This window comes from Panthera onca, chromosome A3 (genome assembly GCF_046562875.1).
Source record: "Panthera onca isolate mPanOnc1 chromosome A3, mPanOnc1 haplotype 2, whole genome shotgun sequence".
NCBI lineage: Eukaryota > Metazoa > Chordata > Mammalia > Carnivora > Felidae > Panthera > Panthera onca.
In genome coordinates this window covers 24,412,728-24,431,958 of record NC_138341.1, presented here as the reverse complement: position 1 = coordinate 24,431,958, position 19,231 = coordinate 24,412,728, and the positions used below count along the sequence as shown (strand labels likewise).

The window sequence follows — 19,231 nt, the reverse complement described above, 5'->3', positions numbered from 1 at the left end:
TTTAGTGTAGGAAGGAAGCTAGGAAAAAAAAAAAACTTCCAGAATAATCCTGAAGAAAAAGAAGATGAAGGGGGAGGAGAAGGAGGAGGAGGAGAGGAAGGAAGGAAGGAAAAAGAGAGAGAGGGAGGAAGGAAAGAAAACATATACCTAAGGTCAAAAATCAGAGAAATAGAACATAGCAACAATAAGACATTGAATAACCTGGTGTTGTGAAAAAGATTATAAAATATACAAATATTTGACATGACAAATACATGACAAAACTAATGGGGGAAAGAAAGAGAAGATATAAACCTGTAATAAATACTGAAAGAAACCACAAACACAGCAGAAAGTTTTAGACTAACAATATTATGAAGACTTGTAATTAGGAGACAATAAAATCGATATAATTTTGGCAAAATGTGAAATTCCAAAATTAGAACAAGAATAAATAGCACACTGAGTTACAAGTATTCAACTAAGAAATACAATACAATCAAAGACCTCCCTCTTCCTGAAAAGCCCTAGGCTCAGATGGTTTTACAGAGAAGTTCTAGCCACCTATAAGGAGGAGATAATCACATAAGATACATAAATTGTTCCAGAAACTAAAAACTGGTTTCTCCTTTGTTGTAAGACTGGTGTAAGCTTTATTACAAAGTCAGATAAGGATTGTAAAAACAAACAAAAAACTATCAGGCTATTCCATATTTGAATATAGATATGAAAGTTATAAATAAAATATTAGCTAACTGTACCCCACAATGTATTTAAAGAGTTATGACCAAGCAAGGTTGATTCTAGACTATAGGAAACTGTAATATGAAGAAGAGAAACTATTAAGGTCATTTTTACCATTAAAGAAAAATGTCATGCATTTTGTGCATTTAAAGCATTTGATAAACACCTTGGAATTTTAAATCGTATATTTTCTCAACTTGATGAAGGCTAGTTATTGACTACCTACAGCAAATATAGTACATGGAGAAAGTTTAGATGCATCCCTGCCAGCACAGGTACTTTCTATCCCTCCCGTGGATGAGCAGAGTACTAGAGGCTTGGCTAAACGATACAATCAGAACAACACATAAGAGCTATAGGAAGGAGGGAGAAGTATGACCGGCTGCACGGAAAACTGAACATAGGGGCACCTGGGTGGCTCAGTCAATTAAGCATCCTGACTGTTGATTTTGGCTCAGGTCGTAATCTCACAGTTCGTGAGTTTGAGTCCCAGGTTAGGCTTGGTGTGGATGGTATGAAGCCTGCTTGAGATTCTTTCTCCCTCTCTCTCTGACCCTCCCCTGCTCATGCACACTCTCTTTCTCTCTCACTCTCAAAATAAATAAATAAACTTAAAAAAAAAAAAAAAAAAGAACTACCATAGGATCCTGAAATCCCACTTCTGGTTATACACTTAAAATAAATGAAAATAGGATCTTGAAAAGATATCTACATTCCATGTTCACTGCAGCATTATTCACTATAGTCAAAATTAGAAACAACCTAAGTGTCCATCAACAGATGTGGTATATATATGTAAACATGTACACACACACACAGGAATATTATTCAGCCATGAGAAAGGACATCCTGCCATTTGTGACAACATAGATGGGCCTTGAGCACATTATGCTAAGTGACATGAGTTAGAAAGAGGGCAAACACTGTGTACCACTTACATGTGAAATCTAAAAAAGGTGAACTCATGAAAATAGACTAAAATGTTTACTGGGGATGGAGGGTGGGGGAAATGGGTAAATGTTGGTCAAAGAGTATAAACTTCCAGTTACAAGATGAGTAAGTTCGAGGGGATATAATGCACAGCATAGTGATTATAGTTAATAATACTGTATTATATACTTGAAAATTGCTAAGAGAGGAAAACTTAAACGTTTTTGCCACAAAAAAGAGATGGTAATTATGTGATGTGATGGAGCTGCTAGCTAACTCTATGGTGGTAATCATTTTACAACATAGAAGTATAAAAATCAACACTCCTGTATACCTTAAACTTACACAATGTTATTATGTCAATTATATCTCAATACATCTGGGGGATAAAACTTGAGTGTGCATAAAAATCACCTGGAGATCTTATTAAAATGTAGGTCTAATTCAGTAGAACTAGATGTACCTGATATTCTGCACTTCTAACAGGCTCCCAGGGGATGGCAATCCTGTTGGTCTGGGGACCACATCCTGGGTAGCAATACAGTAGATCTACACTGTCTAATAGGCAACCACTAGTCCCATGAGGCTATTTAAATTTTCACTGAAATTAATTAAAACTAAAATTTATCTCCTCCGCCACATAAGCCACATTGCAACTGCTCGATAGCCTCATGTCACTAGTGGCTACCATATTGAAAAGCACAAAAATATAGAACATTTCCATTAGCATGGAATGTTCCATTGGACACCACTGCTCTGTCATTCAACTATTAGAATACGTAAAACTATTACAGAGGATCAAGATCAAGGCAAGAGTATCAATGATTTACTGTCAGCCTTACAAGGAGTTAACTTGGACCTTTAGGTGACGGTTGAGGACTGACCTAAAGTGACTGATTCTGAACATCATCGTCACTGCCTTGGATGCAGGAGTCAAAAGCATGTATATACAGTAAATAAACAAATAATACAAAATGAGCAGGGAAACGCCTCCAAGCTGAGAATTCCAGTCCAGAGTAATATAAAACAAATCAGAAGCCAGTAAGAATAAAACAAATGAAATAGGTACAAGTAGCAAGTTATATATTTTGGGATGGCAGGAGTGGGGAATGAAGAATCACCGGGAATGAAGCAGAAGAAGGACCAGAGGTTAGGGCTGAAACAATAATACCAAAAAAGAAACACTTATTAAAAGCATCACAAGCACAGTGGTGGTCAGAAATGTATCTGGCTCAAGCATCCAAATGAATGAATGAATGAATGAATGAATGAATGAATGAATGAAAGAACAAATGGACTCGCCATCCCACCAACCAAATTGGAGGGAGTGCCAGTTTGGGGGCTAAGAAGGGGTGTGGAGGAGTGGAATACAATGAAATTAAACCAAACAAGAAAGGGTCTTTGCACAGCTTGATAATGGTGATAATAAGTCGAGAATGGTGTGCTTAGATTTCTATACCAGAAATTTTTTTTTTAATTTTTTTTAACGTTTATTTATTTTTGGGACAGAGAGAGACAGAGCATGAATGGGGGAGGGGCAGAGAGAGAGGGAGACACAGAATCGGAAGCAGGCTCCAGGCTCCAAGTCATCAGCCCAGAGCCCGACGCGGGGCTCGAACTCACAGACTGCGAGATAGTGACCTGAGCTGAAGTCGGACGCTTAACCGACTGAGCCACCCAGGCGCCCCTCTATACCAGAAATTTAAAAAGAGAGAAAGATCAGATGGAGAGGGATGGAAGGTCTCTGTTGGTGGTAACATTAGTGCAAGGTGATGTCTTTAGGGCCATAAGTCCAAGTCCTGAGTTTGTTTTTTAACCATTGTATGACTTTAGGCAAATCAGTTAAGCTTGACAGATTCTTCATCTTAAAAAATGGGGTTAAAGGTATATTCTGGCCTACCTGCCTCTCAGGATTGTTGGCCTGATGAATAAAATCATGGATGTGACCTGAGGTTGTGCCCCTGGACAGAAGCATAGAGAGTTGTGAGCCGTCAGAGGGCTTCCGGGTGTGTGGTCTCTCTCTGGTGTTTCAGTGCTGAGCTATCCGGCCTGGAGGGACTTTGCCCACAGTCCCTGGGGTGGAGGGAGCTGGGTCACATTGCTGACCCTCAATTTTTCTCAGCTGCTACCTGGGGAGGCTCAGGGCTTTCCTCTGGGGACATAGGACCCCCAGGGACCGACAGCCCATTTGCAGCACACCACACTGGGATGGAGTGTCCTGAAGGCAGGGCAAGCCCTGCCAGAGAATGGGGGAAGGGACATCCCCTTCTCCCTCTATTTCTCACCTCAAGGCCAGCCAGCGCCTCTCCCCCAGCCCTCCAGCACCCGTGTCCACATGACCACCTTGTCAGTAGCTCACGTGCCAGTGAGAGACGATGTCAGGGGAGCAGCCTGTGAACTCACATGAACCAACCTGTGTGCAACCTGCAAGTACACTTTATAGTTTGCAAAGAGCTGTTGCCCTGATTATTCCCCTCGTCCTACGAGGCAGTTGTTATGATCTTTTCGTGGATGCAGAAGCAGGCACAGAGGGGAACGATGACTCAAGCTAGAAAACGGCAGGCTGATGACCCGAGGTTTGGATTGTTCGTCTTCAAATCCTGTGCGGGTTCTAGAGTCTTGTGCTGCTGCACGTCTCCTGGGGGCATCCTCCTGCCAGATGGGAGGGCTCTTTTTTCCATGCCTCTGGCTCTCCAGTGCACACTGCCTGAGACTGGCCTTTCCCGCAGTCCACACTGGTGCGTTCCTGCTCTTTCTTTAGGGCTCTCAGTGAAAAAGTCTGACTGTATGGACTCCCAGGCCCGCCTGGGTTTTAAAGGATGTAAGCATGGAAGATGGCAGGCTTCTGCCGCCTCCTGGTGATTCACGAGCATTGCTAACCCATTGTCGAATTTCACCAAATACCTTTTCTTCTTCTTTGAGATCATTTTCTTTCTTGAAGATACATACTCTGGGGAATTTTTCAGTTTTTACTGTGTCTGAACAGAATACAAATCAGGATATCATACTATGAGCCACAGATGAAAAGTCAGGAAACCTGGACTCAAACCACTTGTCTTTGTGGGATACTGGGCAAATCTTTGAGCCTCAGTTTCATTATTTGTAAAGTGGGAATACTATCTACATCTTGGAGGCATCAGGAGGGTTGAGCCATGGGACATATCAGTGTCACAGAGCAGGGCTCAAGGAAAGTCCCGGTTATTATTTGCTCATATTCATTGTTTTGCAGGATTGTCATAGGTCCTGCATTTGCAGGAGACCTCTTGAACTCAATTCAAGTATTTCAAAGAATTGTAGAATTGGAAGGCAGTGAAAGCAGGTCAAAAAGTGACTTTCAGAAGTTCTTTGTAAGGCTCCTTAAAAGTAGTTAACATCCCAAGCACTGCTCAAATACTCCTGTCCCAACACCTTACCTCATATCCACCAGGGAAAGTCACCATCTCAAGAAGCAGTCCATTCCTTCCCCGGCCAGCTCTGCCTGGGAGCAGGTGCTCTCTCCTTTGTGGGTAAGAACTTCACTTGACCACACTTGCTGAGGCCCAGAAGTGAGGTCAAAGGGCGGACTTAGAACCTATTTTCTTCCAAAGTCCATTTGCTTTACTCTTCGGTGGCTTAATTTAAGTTTGGGGCCACCTGGTTTTGCCTTTAGTAAAATATCTCACTCATGAATTTCCCCTCTGTAGAGTGGCTTTTGGAGTAATAAACTCCCATCTTACAAAGCAAGAGTTCTTGCATGTGTCTCTTGGCCATTCATAACTCGGTATAGAGTCCCTAACTTGATGTCTACAGCAAAGGAGTCAGGACTGCCTTCGCTGAGAGGCAATCTGGGGACAGGCAAACCTGGATGGGGTGAGGGAGGTATAGCAATGGGGGGACCAGGTGAGGCCATCTGGGAAGAAGGGCTCCCAAAGCTGGAGGTTGGAGAAGTGTTCAGAAAAGGAGTAAGAGAGCAGTGGAGAAGGTGGTTACAGTTAGTTGACAGTTTGGTAGCAGAGCTTCTGAAAATCATCTCATAGTCAGCCTTGGCCACTTGCAGGAACCATTAAGAAATCATCCAGTCCGGGATGCTGGGTGGCTTGGTCAGTTAAGCATCTGACTCTGGGTTTTGGCTCAGGTCATGACCTCACGGTGTGTGAGTTCAAGCCCCACGTCAGGTTCTGCACTGACAATGCAGAGGCTGCTTGGGATTCTCTTTGTCTCCCTCTCTCTGCCTCTCTCTCTCTCTCTCTCTCTCTCTCTCAAAATAAATAAATAAACTTTAAAGAAATCACCCAATCTGGAAGGCTACATAACTCCTTGGGTTCTTATCGAACCTTACTTATGTATCTTCTGGGAGGAAGGGGGAAAGAAAGGAAGGACCATGGAGGACCAGGTTCCCCCATCTCTGTCTCTCCTTTTATTTGTATGTTACAGCAACATTTCCCTGTTTCACTGCTTATGGGGCCTCTAGATAAAATTAGTTCTGCATGTTTTATCTCCCCCTAGATGGTGGATGCCTTCAAGGTAGGACTGGGACTGATTTACTCATGTCCTTGGAGCCTCACAGAGTGCCTGGAATAAAGCAGGTGCACAAAAATGCCTGTTGAATTTAAGTGGCCACTAGGTCATCTGAGTAGATTAAAGTTGGAAACTTGACATCATTTAGTCTAGTAGTTCTCAAACCTGGATGTGCATTAGAATTGTCCTGCGAACTTAAAAAAAAAAAAATTAGTGCCCTAGTCTCTACTCAGGCCAATTAAATCAGAATCTTGAGGGCAAGATTTTCATAGTTTAAATACCCAGAAAGCGCTCACTACCTGAAGGCATGATACAGTAAATCCTTTTATAAAACTGAGAAATCACTTTCTAATGCACAATAATTACCCATTGTATTATGTTTGAGTTATCTTGTAATGCATTCTCTTAAAGTTGAGCCTGTGTGTACAAAATATATAGAACTTGAAATTTTTAAAAAGGAACTAGGAAACATATAAGGGGAAAAGCTAATTTTCACTGGACTTTCAGAGACTTGCCCATTCACAGCATGGCAAAAGATTCAGCATAATATCATAATGCTTGAACTGAATTTCATTTAAAAAAGTTTTTGTTTTTATTTGAGAGAGAGAGAGAGAGCACGCACCTGTGTGTGCATGCACAAGAGAATCCTAAGCAAGCTCTACACTCAGCGTGGACCCCGACGCAGGGATCCCATGACTCTGGGATCATGATCTGAGCCGAAATCAAGAGTCAGACGTTCAACTGACTGAGACATCCAGGTGCCCCTGAATTTCATTTTTTTAAAAAAGAAGACAGATAAGTCAAAGGGATGGAATAGAGTGAGAGAAAGGAGACTCCACCCTTCATTAAGAGTCTTTGTGTGACCTGTTGGGGCAGATGCTGTCCCACAGACACCTTCTTTTGAAATCTGTGTATATTTGAATGTCCTTATGTTTAAATGGGGTAGAAGGGATACAAACCTAAGTGTGGATTTTAGTTATATTCAAGGATCTGTTAAGAGAAGCTTGTGTGGCCAACACCTTCCCTGCACAGACCCAGCTGCAGGAAGATGGCAGAGAGGGTCTACTGATCTCAGCACTTCAGTACTTGAGCAGGGTAGGGACAGGAAGTACCCTGGCACCTGTTTCTCTAAGTGTGGTCCTGAACCAGCGGCATGGACCTCATCTGCTTGTTCCCTAGAACTACTGATATGAATCTGAATCTTAACAAGATTCCTGGGTGATTGATTTACAACACGTGAAAGGTTAAGAAACACTGCCTTGAAGGATGCCCCACTCAACTCCTTCTGAAGCTTGCCCCTGGCCTCACATGGAGAGGCTTGATCTTTTCTTATTCGCCCCAGTAGCCAGTATGTAACTCTTCCAATATTTGAACAACCTTTCTGAGCCCTCCTGATTTTTTTTCTCTTTATAGGGAAAAGAAAAAATAAATGAAATAGCTGTCATCACTGATCTTAGGCCCAGAGGGAGAGAGGAGAAGATCAAAAGTCAACATCTGTGATTCTGCAAATAGAAAATGAAATGTTTCCCAGGCGGGCTGGGAAGTAGCTCTCAGGTGTTTGGCTGGTCCTCCGTGGTCCCATCTGAGGTGACTGGGCTCCATCCAGAGCCTTTAAAGGGAACCCCGGGGCTGCCCATCGTGCCCATCCTAAGCAATAGGAATGCTTAGCCAAATTCCTGGGGAAGCTTGAGGCAGATCTGCCAAGGCCCAGGCACCAGCCAGGTGGGTCACTGACAGCTCTTCTGCTCACTGGAGAACTTCCAAGAAGGAGTAGGATGAAAAGTCCCCTGATACAGGACACTCTGTACAGGTAATAGTCCACTTACCTCCTCTCCTCATCCCCAGCTCTGAGCCAGCACCTTGTCCTTCCTCTGTCTGGGGACCATGTCTATCTAAAAAATGAGGTAGAGTCTCAAGCCTTCTTTCTGTCTTTCTGGAGTTCTTGTCAAGTTGTTTCTCCGAAAGAAAAGCCAGAGTGCTACAGAATAACTGAGCGGCCAGCATTGTGGGCTGGGGACAAACATGGTGGGGGGAGGAGTAAGGGGGTTAGTTCCAGAGACTTGGTCTCCCAGAAGTCCCTGTGATCCATACCTGGACAGGCATCCCCATCAGGGCTCCCCCACCCTCTTCCAGTGTGCCCGTCTTTTCGTCTTTGACAATGAGGCTAATCTGTTCTATAGGACAACATGCTGCATACCTGTTCTCCTTCACCAGCACACTTGGCCTGCACCTCTGCAAGGCCTACCTTCCCATAGCCAAGGACCTCCAAACAGGCTCACCTTGGCTCACATGGAGTTTCGCTTTTCTTGCTCTGGATTCTGGCCAAGGGGAAGCCTCAGAGGCACTGGCCTCAGGGACATCAATTCCTCCCGGAGAGCTCCTGTAGGGAGGGTGTTGGGCAGCCAGGTCTAGAACAGTCCCTGTGCTATGCCATGAGGTGTCCTCTCTACACTGGACCTCCTCTCCAACAAGGTAGAGGAGACTGGGAGCAATTCAGCACTTAGGGGCCCTGGGCTGGAAGCTCATTGCTGCCTGGGTTTGTGCCTTAATTAAGAAGCAGAGTTGGGGATTACTGAGCAACTATTCATTTCTGACCTAGTACCCCTAAACAAGCAAAACTAGGTGCATTCCTGGCTTGAGGGTTAAGAGTGGGGGAAAAAAAATTCCTTGCTTTCTTTCGATATTTTTTTCCAGATGTTCAAGTTATGGTTTATTCGGGGATAAATCTTTAAATGTTGGCACTCCTTAACCAATAATTCCATCTTCCTGAGGACATATTCAAGCATATGAACAAAGGGCTCCACAGATGTTCATGACATTGCCACTTAAGGTAGCATAATGTTCAACAAAGTAGCCTAAATGTTCCATGAAAATATCATAAATGTTCAACACCAAGGAAATGGCTAAATCAATTATTATATAGCTTTATGGTGGACAATGATACCCATTAAAAGTAATATTTTCCAAGAATTTTAATGACTGGGAATATACAAGAATCATGTTAATAGAAAAAAGTGGGATTCAGAACTGTATAAACATTAATTATAATTGTGAAACTATATATAATATAGATGCATATATATATGTCTGTATATATAATATAGAAAAAAACACCAAACTTTAAGTATTAATAGTATGGAATCTGTGGATTATTTAAGTATGGTCTTATTTGTTTACTTGTTTCCTTATTTATTCTTTTCATGTTTTCTTGTTGGAATTAAAAAATGTATTCTAGGGGTGGGAAATTTGTATCAGGGCCGTCCTTATTCCCTGTGCAATCAGTCCCCACCGTGTGGGCTGCCTGGGGCCTGGCTCACCTACTCTGTGTGGGGCGGCAGCTGAGTCCACTGCCCTTCTGCTCCCACCAGGCAGTCGTCTGCTTCTTCAAATCCAAGCCAGCTGTGTGTGCGGCTCTGAGGGCCACCGGCCAATCCTGCATGTCACCTGCATCACTGAAAGGAAGCGAGACAAATCCAAGTTCCAGTTTCTCTCCCAGAGTCCCCATCCATCTTTGTGGCGTCTGGTTTGTCCTTTTCCTCCCCACTCTGTGTCCATCCTCCCTTCCCAATGTCCATCCTAGGGACTTTGGGCCCCACACTGGATGCAGGAACAGCCACATTACGTAGACCGCTCAACCAACATCCACAATTGCATGAGGTCTAATCCCCCCCAAATGTCTATTTTCTATCACTCATAGAGGTTCTGCCTCTCTGATCAAACCCAATGGGTATAGGGAGGAGCCCAGGGACATCCAGACAAACACCCCCGAGCCAGGCTTTGATCCCAAGACACACTACAAAGAACAAACTTCTTCTATAACAGCATGTCCCTCCTCTTTTAATCTCTGATACCCAGGGCAATCTGTTCTATGGGACAATTGGCCCAATTTCTGCAGCAAGTCAATAGCATGGAATAAAAATAGCAGTGAAGAATGGGGGAGAATGGACTGCTAGGTTATAAGAGAACTGAGAGACAGGATATCTAATGTAAAGTGTAGCTAGATCCTGATGAGAATAAACCATTTTTAAAGAGATAGTTTTTAGATAAATCTAAATCTGGTTAGATGCTAGATGGTGGATATCAAGGAATTATAGCTTATTTTGGTAGGTGTGACAGTGACATTGGAGTTCCATAGGAAAATTTCTCCCTTTTGAAATACGTTCTGAAATGACACAGTCCTGGTGATTTGTATTAAAATATTTTGGCAAAGAAAAAAAAGGAAAAAAGGATAAATGAAGCAAGTGTGGAAGATTTCAGATGGTTGCTGAACTCAGGTGATGGATAATGGAGGTTCTTTCTACCATTCGCTCTTTTGTTTGGATATGTCTATGTCAGCCCTGTTCCCTCTGGCACACGGTGGGGTTTGGGCATAAGTCCTTAAATCTCTCCAGTTGGTTCCTTGCCTGGGAACAGAGTGGGGAGCTAAGCTCAACTCTTGATGCTCAGGTTGGCGGTCCCCCAGTCGTTGCTCCATACGTCCTTTTCCCAAATGTTTCCCAGAGCTCATGGGTCAGAGAAGTGCAGTTATGGTGTGTCCCTTGCCCTGTGGCCTCTATTGTCTGTGTGGCCCCATGAAGAGGAAATAGAATGTGTTGCTCCCAGCTGAGCTGGAGGGAACTAGTGTCCAGGACTTTTTGTAGTCCACAGAGAGCAGCAGCCTCTATATCCTCCATCCCAAGAGCAGCTGCTCCAAGTCTTGACATACAAATTCAACTTTGTTTGGGTTTACATGGGTAAAGACCCAGTCTTCTGCAGACCAAGAGCCTATGCATTCTATGCCTGCTGTGGTTAGGGCCAGTGCAATGATGTGGGCGCCGTGTGCCAGGACTGTGAGGGGCTCTTTACGCAGCATCTCATGACAATAAATGGAAGGTTCCATTCCACCCCTGGCCGTGCCCTGCCTCATCGATTAACAAATATTTATTGAATGCAAGGGCTGGAAGCGAAATTAGAAAAAATGATAACTCTCCATCTTAAAGGTGTGAAAAACTAAGGCCCAGAGAAGTGTGCTGACCTGTTGGGAATTTCTTGTTTTGACCAGCTGCAATCTGGATATTTTACTGGAGGGGGGCGCAGATTCCTGAGATAGCTACAGGGCAGGGACCCCTGCACCCTGGAAACTGGAAGCTGAGGGAGGTTGGGTGCTCTGTACCTCAGTCCTGGCAGGTGGGGGATGGGCTCGTGAGCCCTGGGAGGTCACTCCTCCCAGGTCAATGCTGCCGCCTAAATCCTAGGGGGTAAGATGAAGGTGTCAGATGAGGCAGGAGGGGGCGTCAGCAGCACGTGTCCCCGGCAGTGGTGCCCACAAAGCTAGTGGCAAGTGTCCAGTAGGGGCAGTGTCCTAAGCAGGCCATTCCTGGGGCAAGGTTTCACCTGTGCCTCGCCCACGAGGGCCAGGTTCTCCAGGCTGCCCCTCAGTTCTCTGAGCTGCCTCCTCACTTGCTATATTAGTTCCCTTTTTCATTTCATTTTATTTTTTTACTTTTTTTTTTTTAGTTTTTATTTATTTTTGAGAGAGAGAGAGAGAGCAGGAGAGGGGCAGTGAGAGAAGGAGACAGAGGATCCGAAGTAGGCTCTGCACTGTCAGCACAGAGCCTGATGCAGGACTTGAGCCCACAAACTGTGAGATCGTGACCTGAGCTGAAGTCAGATGCTCAACTGACCGAGCCACCCAGGTGCCCCTTACTTGCTGTATTAGTTCCTATTGCTGCTGTAACAAGTTACCACAAGTGTAGTAACTTAAAACAACACAAACTCATAATCTTACAACTCTGGAGGTCAGAAATCTGAAGCAGGTCTAACAGGAATAAAATCGGGATGTCAGCAGGACTGGATCTTCCTGGAGGCTCTGGGGAGAACCATTCCCTTGTCTTTTCCAGCTCCTAGGCAAGGCCTTTTCCTGCATTCCTTGACTCATGGCCCCTTCACCTGTCTTCAAAGCCAGAAGAAGAACACCTTCAAATCCGTTTCTGACCTCTCCTTCCAATGTCACATCTCTTTCCCTGACTCTGACCTTCCTGTGTCCTCCTATTAGAACCCACCCAGATAATCTACAATAATCTTCCCAATTTGGGATCCTTCATTTACACACATCTGCAAAGCATATTTTGCCATGTGAGTTGACATATTCACAGGGTCCAGGAATTAGGACCTGGACATCTTCCAAGTATCATTTGGCTGACCGTGCCCTCCAATAAATTCTTACCCTGTTTCAGAAAACCAAGAACCCTTTCAATTACAGTGGACCCTTGAACAACATGAGGTTAGGGGTGTTGACTTCTCACACAGTTGAAAATCCACAGATAACTTTGGATTCCCTAAAAACTTAACTAATAGCCTACTGTTGACCAGAAGCCTTACCGATAACATAGTCGATTTGCACACGTTTTGTATGATATACTGTATTCTTATAGTAAAGTAAGCTGGAGAAAAGGAAATGTTACTAAGAAAATCATAAGGAAGAGAAAATACATGTCACAGTCCAGTATTGCATTTATCGAGAACAATCTGCATGTAAGTAGATCGGTGCAGTTCAAACTGTGTTGTTCAAGGGTCAGCTGCATTTGCAACTGAAACTCCTGACTGGCACTGTCACCACACTTGGAATTGTTAGAGCTAGGACTGGAATCTGCTTTCTTTGAAGAAAATGGAATTTCTTTCTTTGAAGAAAATGAAGAGCGTCTTTCCCGGTATTATGCAAACCTGCTTGACTCCCATTACCCACAGTCTCTCCTGCCAGGCAGGAGGCTTCGCTTGTTTGGTGCTCCATGGGGTCCCTGCGTTGGCGATGCCTGGGGAGATGACACAGAGCCCCTGCGCTGGGACAGCAATGGCCTCCCCTAGACACACAGCCAGGGAAGGCCACCTCTGGGGTGAGCCAGGCTTTCCACTGTGATGGGCGCAGTCCACTGGGAACAGTGGGAAGCACTGGGAGACACGTGACAGACGTGAAAGCCTGAAGCTGCACGGGCCACACAGCTGAAGGGATTCCTCTGCAGGAGAGTCTGAAAGGGCCAAGGAAGCGAGGGTTTTGCAGACTTCCCCGATCCAATTCCATACACAAGTATCAAATGCTTGCCATGTGCTGAGCGCAGGGTAGGAGCGGCCGCCCAGATGAGCAGAAGTCCAGGCTCCGTTCTTCAAGTTGCTCACACCCTCAGGGGGTGACCCACGCGTGTGCAACCACAGACTGGAAGGCAGGGCCGGAAGGGGCCTCCAAGAGCTCGCTGACCCTTTCTGCCCCCATTATAAAGAGGAAACTGAGGCCCAAGGAGGTAAGGAATATAAGCTCAAAAGCAAGAGGTGGCAGTGCAATTGTATTAAGTGCTGAAGGCAGAGAAAGAAAGGGAAAACCAATGAGGGCAGGCGGCATCGAAATAGAGCTCTCTGATGAGACACAAGCTGGTGAAGGAAGATCGTGGGGAGGGGGAATCCGGGAGGCAGGGAAAGAATGACACGAAACCTGGGACCCCGTTGCTCACTGAAGGAAGAGAGAAGAGAAGCCAGGGGAAGGGCCTGCTACATAATTTGTGGGCTCCATGCAAAATAAAATTGCAGGCCCCTGTTGGGTCAGGGAGACCATGCTCCTCTTCCCACGGTCTGCTGGCTCCCACCTCAAGTCAGAGGCCTGGTGACCCGAGGGATTACGGTCTCTGCCCCAGAAAGCACTTGCACCTCCAGCAAGGGTGGGCAGGAGGTTCTGGCCAAGCTGCCTAGGCCAGCCCTGAAGGCAGACAGCTGCTGACGCCCATCCCAAGATGTCATGAGATGTGGGCCCCATCCTGACCCTCTCCATGCCTGTACTTAGGACCCTGAGTCTGGCCCCAAGTGACCTAGTAGCCACCTTGGGCAGAGGACAGCAATGGTTGCAGGATGGGGGTGGGGAGGGACAGGCCATGTAGGGAGTAGAGTCCTGGGGCTCAGAGAAGAAGGTGCCCCAGGGTGGCAAGGAGAATAACCAGGAATGAGAAAGGACTCCAATGTCCTGTGAGACTTCACTTGAGAAAGACAAAATTATTAAGAATTTCAGGACAGCAACTGCAGAGCAATAAATCCCAGAGCAAGGGCCCCCTTATAAGCCACAGAATCCTACGTGACTACTACACTGGTCACGTGTGCACGAAGCTGGCCCTGCCTGGGGACCTTGCTGCAGTCCTCTCCACCATCCTAAAGGACCTTCATCCCCAGCTTCTGGAAGGCACAACTTAACAGCACCAATGCCCACTGAAGAAGGAACTGAAGAAATGCAGCCAGAAACCAGGTCAGATGTGCACAGAGGAGGCAATGCTGAGGAGACAGAAGAAACAGGCTATAGGCGATAGCCACCAGTGGGGGGGGGGGGGGGGGGGGGGGAGGAACGTGTTGTTTTGTATTTTCTATTGAATACCTTTCACACAAGTGAAATGACGTCCTATTACTGTTGTTTTTTCCCCCCACAAAACTCTATTTTGACTTTCTGTGGATTGCCATTAAACATTCGAAACTACATCAATACCATAAAAACAAATTTGAGGATGCTTGTACATGAATGATTTTGGAGAACTGTAACAATGTTTTTGGTAGGTGAACATTTTTTTGAAACCCTAGTCCGAACAGGACTGTACACAAGAATATAAAACTTGTGACATTTTCTTAGTTTTAAACACCAACTTAAAAAATAGAGGTACTTTTCTTTTTAAGCTGCCGGCATTGACAAAGTACAGTTTTCATCTTGCTTGGAAATGCCCAGTCATTGGTTCCTACAGCAGCCCTGTGAGCTGAGCCACCTTGGGGTGGCAGGGGACCAACAGTCTTGAGTGCCTGTTATACTATGACCACTTATCCTAAAAGTGCACCCACTTTTGAGTCCTAGTTCTGGGACCTAGCCTCTCTGATCCTCAGTTTCCTCATCTGTGAAACGAGAGGATTGAATCTCTCCTATGTAGTCTTCGGGTGTTGGGTGTTAAACGAGATGGTGTGTTAGAGCTCTGGTGTAATGGATGGCACAGAGCAGACATTCAAATGGTGGGTCTTTAAGTTCTCCTGAGGTGTTTTAAATTCTCCCCCAAACCCCAGGCAAGAGTTGTGATCATCCCTGCGCTACCTGGAGGGAACAAAGGCAACAGGTAAGTACAAGTGTCAGGAGTCATACCCGGCTGCCCCACCAGAGCCAGGCTGCCTGCCTTTGAACATCCTTCCTTGACTTGCCTTAAATTTTGGCCAGCAGCTGCCTTAAACATTCGCGCCACGTTTGAATACCTTACTCCCCAGTGTGACATTTTTTTCCAGTCACCTTTTTAACACTTTGATGAATTATGTGCTTATGTAACCTAAGCTCTGCCAACTCCATAAAAAGCAAATGTAGTCTTCCCAGATAGAAGGTGCTATTCTTCTGAGAAATAACATTACTCTCGCCTTGAAATCTGTGGATTTGAGGGTCGCTCCTGCCAACTTCCAACATGGGAATCAGCCAAGTGTTTAAAAACTGTCACAAGACAATAAGACTCCAGGGGGGCAGTTGACAGGAGGGGATGCTCAGAGGGATGGTCTGTCCCAACAGAACTAAACCAAACTAATTTTTTCAGGATGAATTTCTTATCTCTGCCATTCTTTGGAATATACTATTTTTCTGCTTTCTATGGAATATAAAATAAAATAATAAAATTAAATTAAAAAGGAAGGAAGGTGGTCCGGGGCAGGTGCTAATATCCCATTTTATGTATGGGAACGGAGAGGTTCAGGGTCCATAGCTCATAACAGTGGGTTCATCTTCAGACTCTTAAGTCGAAGATTAAGAAACACATGTGAAGGGGCGCCTGGGTGGCTCAGTCGGTTGAACGTCCCACTTCGGCTTAGGTCATGATCTCCCGGTTTGTGGGTTCCAGCCCCGCATCAAGCTCAGTGCTGACAGCTCGTAGCCTGGAGCCTTCTTCAGATTCCGTGTCTCCCTCTCTCTCTGCCCACCCCCCTCCCCCACCTCCGCACTCACACTCTGTCTTTCTCTCCTTCAAAAATAAATGAAAAGGGAGAAAGAAAGAAAGAAAGAAAGAAAGAAAGAAAGAAAGAAAGACAGACATGTGAAGCACCTGACACAGCTCCATGAGTGATAAGGCAGAAGGGAAGATGGGGGACAGAGGTAACACTCCCCTTCTCTGCCACAGGCGCCTCCTTCCCTCCCTCTGGTTTCATCCCCTTCAAGACACAGGGATTTGTTTGGGGCCACTGTGACACTGCCCCCTCCTCATCTCTGTGTCACTCTTTGCTGTCCAGCCCACAGCCCTGGAATTACTGACCCTTTTACCTCAGCAGGGCGTTCTGCCACCATACAGGCTCTTTCATTCCAGGGCGATATTGACAAACCCATCTGCTAAAGATAAGTTGGTGCCCCTGTTTCAGCGGAAGCATAGTGTGGTAGGTGCTGGGGCTACAGAGGGCGCCCCCTGCTGACGCCTCCTCAAACAAGATTCATGAAGAGCATCTTTGTGTTTTGAAGCTAACAAGCTCTCGATCGCCTCCCCCACTTCTTCTTCCTTTTCATTTTAACATCTCTTTCCCTACACCTGGCACTCAGGGTAATTCCACTCAATGGCCACTGTTCACAGGTGACAGGTTGGTGACCAGAGAAGGGACAGCTGGGAAAGGCATTCTTCAATTTATCAAGAGATGAGCTATGGCATCTCGTTTTTAAAAAACAGACTCTAAGAGCTTTCCCCTTAAGATCCAGAACACGACAGGGATGTCCACTCTCGCCACTGTTGTTTCACATAGTGTTGGAAGTCCTAGCCTCAGCAATCAGGCAACAAAATGAAATAAAAGGCATCCAAATTGGCAAAGAAGTCAAACTTTCACTTTTCACAGATGACATGATACTCTACATGGAAAACCCAAAGACACCAAAAAACTGCTAGAACTGATACATGAATTCAGCAAAGTCGAAGGATATAAAACCAATGTACAGAAATCAGTTGCATTTCTATACACCAATAATGAAACAACAGAAAGAAATAGCAAGGAATCAATCCCATTTACAATTGCACCAAGAACCAGAAAAGACCTAGGAATAAACCTAACCAAAGAGGTAAAAAATCTATAGAAAGCTTATGAAAGAAATTGAAAAAGACACACAAAAATGGAAATACATTCCATGCTCATGGATTGGAAGGACAGATATTGTTAAAATGTCGAATCTACACATTCAAAGCAATCCCAGTCAAAATAGCACCAGCACTCTTCACAGAGCTAGAATAAACAATCCTAAAATATGTATGGAAGCACAAAAGACCCCAAATAGCCAAAGTAACACTGAAGAAGAAAACCAGGATGTGTGGGCGATCTGGCTGCAACATTGGTCATTGATCGCCAGGGTTGATTCAGCTGATCTGGCTGGCTAGGCGGGTGTTTCCTTCCTCCCTCACCGCCCCATGTGCGTCCCTCCCGAAGCACATGTCGGTTGAAGAGGACAATCTTCCCTGATAGAGGAGGACCATTCTTCCATCAAGGGTATACAAGTAGCTGTTCTCCCCTTCTAGAACCTCCAAACAAGCTCTCAAGGTCCATTTGTAGGAGAACGTAGGGTAGTCAAGCTTCCACGACTCCAGACACCTCCAAATGAGGCACTTCATGTGGCAGTCTGCCTTTCTTAAAAAAAACAAAAAAACAAAAAAGAAAGAAAGAAAACCAAATCTGGAGGCATCACAATTCCGAACTTTAAGCTGTATTACAAAGTTGCAATCATCAAGACAGTATGGTTTTGGCACAAAAACAGACACACAGACCAATGGAATAGAATAGAAAACCCAGAAATGGACCCACGAATGTATGGCCAACTAATTTTCGAGTATCCAATGGAAAAAAGACAGCAAATGGTGCTGGGACAGTAATATGCAGAAGAATTAAACTGGACCACTTTCTTACACCATACACAAAAACAAACTCAAAATGGATGAAAGACCGAATTGTAAGACAGGAAACCATCAAAATCGTAGAGAAGAAAACAAGCAACAGCCTCTTTGACCTTGGCCACAACAACTTCTTACTTGACATGTCTCTGAAAGCAAGGGAAAGAAAAGCAAAAATGAACTTTTGGGACTTCATCAAGATAAGAAGCTTTTGCACAGCCAAGAAAACAATCAACAAAACTAAAAGGCAACCAACTAAATGGGAGAAGATATTTGCAAATGGCATATCAGATAAAGGGTTAGTATCAAAAGTCTGTAAAGAACTTAACCAAACTCAAAACCCAAAAAACAAATAATCCAGTGAAGAAATGAGCAGATGATGGGCAGGTGTCCAGTGAAGACACAAATAGATGCTTTTCCAAAGAAGACATCCAGATGGCTAACAAACACATAAAAAGATGCTCAACATCACTCATCATCAGGGAAATACAAATCAAAACCACACTGAGATACCACCTCACACAGGTCAGAGTGGCTAAAATTAACAACTCAGGAAACAACAGATGTTGGTGAGGATGTGGAGAAATAGGAACCCTCTTGCACTGTTGGTGGGAATGCAAACTGGTACAGTCACTCTGTAAAACAGTGTGGAAGTCCCGCAAAAAATTAAAAATAGAATCACCCTAATAGGTAATTTATCCAAAGGATAAACTACTACTAGGAATTTATCCAAAGGATAAAGGAGTGCTGATTCATAGGGGCACATGTACCCCAATGTTTATAGCAGTGCTTTCAACAATAGCCAAATTATGGAAAGAGCCCAAACATCCATCAACTGATGAGTGGATAAAGAAGAGGTGGTACATACATACAATGAAATACTACTTGACAATTAAAAAGAATTAAATCTTGCCATTTGCAACAACATGGGTGGAACTGTAGGGTATTATGCTAGGTGAAATAAGTCAGTCAGAAAAAGATATATCGTATGTTTTCACTCATATATGGAATTTGAGAAACTCAGCAGAAGGCCATAGGGGAAGGGAAGGAAAAATAAGTTGCAAACAGAGAGGCAAACCATAAGAAACTTTTAAATACAGAGAACAAACTGAGGGGTGATGGGAGTGAGGGGTTACAGGGTCGGGGAAAATGGGTGATGGGCATTGAGGAGGGCACTTGTTGGGATGAGCACTGGGTGATGTATG

General features: G+C 44.6%; 1 long non-coding RNA gene across 1 annotated transcript in view; it reads right to left on the bottom strand.

Annotated features, from left to right (window-relative positions):
- Positions 1-8,435: 8,435 nt before the first annotated feature.
- The window catches only part of LOC144615828 (uncharacterized), a 35,898-nt gene continuing 25,102 nt past the window's right edge, over positions 8,436-19,231 (bottom strand). Inside the window, exons 2-3 of the long non-coding RNA XR_013554437.1 lie at positions 9,468-9,602; positions 8,436-8,530 (exon numbers count right to left, since the gene is read on the bottom strand). This is a non-coding gene — a long non-coding RNA (uncharacterized LOC144615828). The remainder of the gene's footprint in view (positions 8,531-9,467; positions 9,603-19,231) is intronic.